Source organism: Tasmannia lanceolata, unplaced genomic scaffold (assembly GCF_043159265.1).
Source record: "Tasmannia lanceolata isolate RefF3 unplaced genomic scaffold, GAP_Taslan_0.1 ptg000012l, whole genome shotgun sequence".
NCBI lineage: Eukaryota > Viridiplantae > Streptophyta > Magnoliopsida > Canellales > Winteraceae > Tasmannia > Tasmannia lanceolata.
Window position 1 is genome coordinate 48,148,875 of NW_027518689.1, and position 3,186 is coordinate 48,152,060.

Consider the following 3,186-nt stretch of genomic DNA (forward strand, 5'->3'; position numbering starts at 1 on the left):
TCTAGACTTCTTCTTTGGACGACTATCTTCCTCAACTGACTCCTTGAAAGATTTGATGACTCGAACATCCCAAGCAGATGAAACGGCTTTGACAATCTTGGGCTTGAGATCCTCAGGCGGATAGAAATGACGAAGGGGAGGCACAATGGATTGCTCCCTTCCATACTGACGCTGAATCCTGGCAGGAATATAAAAGGAAGTCTTTTTGAGGCCAAGAAGGCGAACGTAGTTAGCTTCTCCAGTATTGAAGACAGCTTCTTGGATTCCAGGGATTTGCCAATAAATCTGATCTTCATGGCGAGAACTCAACCACTCAGCCCAATCGCCTTTATGATTGAAAGAAACATCATGACGCCATTCACTGAAGGTGTATAACGTATGATCAAAATGCACAGGAGCTGCAATTTTTAGCTTGTGGCATAACCACACGTGAAGTAATGCAGGACATCCTGAGAAGGACCCAACAAAAGATCGAACATAAGAGCCTGGACCTGAGCTGGCACGAAGACGAGCCATCTCATCCAATCCATTGAAGGTTTCTGCAAGCATAGTAGGAATTGGATTGGCGCCACGATCCATCTGATCAACGAGGTCCAAGAGAACAGCTGACGCACAGCGAGAAGGCTGGACAGTGAGGAACCTAGCAAAGGAGCAGAATCTCAGAGCGCGACCTCGGGCTTTTTGAATATCAACAGCACCAATATGCCCAACAGGAGGGTAAATGTCAATCAGTTGTTGCATGGACACTTCCTGGTCTTTGATGAAAGAGTTCATGGATTCATCTGGATTATTCATCAAGCGAAGGAACAAAGGACGATAATCCGACACGCAAGATGGCTTCACCAGAGGGCCATCTACAGGATATTCCAATAAGGCACACCATTCTTCAAAGGTGGGACACATTTCTTGGTTGCCAAAACGGAAGACATGATGATCGGGATCCCAACACTCTGATGCAGCATAGAGTAATCCCCAATCGAGCTTGATGGTGGCCACGTAACCGAAGAGATTTTTCTCTTGCTCACTTATGGCATAGATATGGGATTCTCTTAATGTACCACGGATCCAATCAAGAATTGTACGAGTAGACATGGTGTCTGTAAGCCAGGAGAAAGGATACAGGGATAATCAGGATTACATGAACATGAGATTAGGATGAGTTCCTACCAATATAAAGGAAGTATGGATACTCGATCGAATCAGATAATATAAGATTAAAAATCGTACGATCGAGATGAGATGAGATAGCATAAGATTGCTTTCAACGGATGGATCATGAATGACTAATCCTATGAGATCTTTGGAAATGAATGGGATTTAAATCCTAACCCCAAAGGGAAAGTTTTTTAATCTTTGCACATTTTATCAGTGTTACCTGAAGGCATCAACCCTAATCCTAATCTAGCGGAGTGGAGAGAGGATCTCGACTCATGACTTTGTTTGTGTACCTAGGACCGATCGTAGCCATTAGAAGATGGTCTACGGCCTAATCTAGACACAAATAGGTAGGATATCCTAAACTAGGCTCACACACGTGATGCACATGTGTTCGTATACTACATGCATGTGTGGGTTAATCTAGGGGTAAGGCCAAGAGTTCCCTTAGCGCGAATCCCTGTTCGATATACTGTACCAGTGTCCGGCGTATCAGTACGTGAACAAGAGATCCGTTTACGTACCATAAAGGTACTAGGCTAAGGGTGGAATGCTTCTCTAGCACAGAGGCACCAGGTGATGAAATCCCAGTCAACCATGCTAGATAACACTCCGGGTTCCTAAAATAGGACGTGTGTGCATGTGAGATGCAGGGGTTTAGATGAAAGTGATGTAAGTGTGTGCAATAAGTTCGCGCAATCTATGATGCCTTCAGGTTTTGTTAGATTAAGTTTGAGTATATGTGATGAGAAAATAAAGCATACAAACTAATCTAACAAGCATAAAAGAGATAGAGTTTTCATGAGCCAGTTAAAATAGATTCAAATGAGTTATCCTTTGGAATTGTAATGAAGTTAGGTGGTCCCCAGCAGAGTCGCCAGACTGTGGGAGCCAGATCCCGCGAGAGGGGTGGGGCGCGAGCCGCCATGCACTCTCTTGGTCTCTAATACCCACGCGATTGGCGTGTGCTTCTTAGTGTTGATTTAGATTCGTCTTTTATGTGAACTTGGGATCACTAAGGCAATCCGAATTCCACATAAAAGAGACTGACAGAGTCGCCACCTAGATATGGGATCTAGGACCCGTAATTAACCAGAAATCTAGACTCGCTACCTGGTTACAAGAATGGAAGGTATGGGGATTTATCCACCACATGCACCATTCCTGCCCGATAATCGGTCTTCGATTCCAAAAGCTAACTCTTTTAAATTTATTTTAAATGGCTCATTCAACTCTATGTTAATATGTTATCTACGGGACATGCATCCTATGATTTAATTTCAATGTGAATCCTAAATGTGTATTTTGATTTCTTGATTTGTCTGGATTCAATCTAAGTGCAAGTTCTCCTAAGATTCTAATCTCATAGAAGATCCTAAGTGATTTAATTAAGAATTTACAATAAAATTAAAATACAAAACACCACAATTTGTTGTGGTGCCGACTCGCGGTTGGTATGCCATCTGACATCCAAGCTGCCTACGTACCCAAGCCTCACTGGGATCAGAGTCGACGTAGTTCGGTGCACCTAAGCTAAGCTACTTATGCCTAACTCAACTAGGACACCGACTTAAACGGATTTGACTGTTTCAACAGTTTTAAAAGTAGTTATTTAATTCAAGTTGAGGATTTTATTATCTTAGGATTTCATCTAAGATGCTGTATGATTCTTATCTAAATGCAAGTTGTTCCTTAGACTAATGCAGGTTTGCCTACATCCTAGTTTACTAGGCTTGTCTTAAGGAAAGATTGGGTGACTAGTGTAACTAGACCTATGGTACGGTTGCTATTCATAGCAAGCGTCCGTGATGAGGCTGGACTCCTAACTCTAGGACTCCCTAAAACCTAGGACACGGCACGACACCAGTGTTCCTAAATTGGGCTCTAATGGTTCTTAGATTGGAAACCATAATCCAATGGTTCCGAAAGACACAAGATAAATCGATTTAAGTTCTCGAGGTTAATGAGTTTCAGATTTCGAAGATTTTCAGTTTCTAGACATTTAAGGATTACCAATGGTTCTAGGGTTCA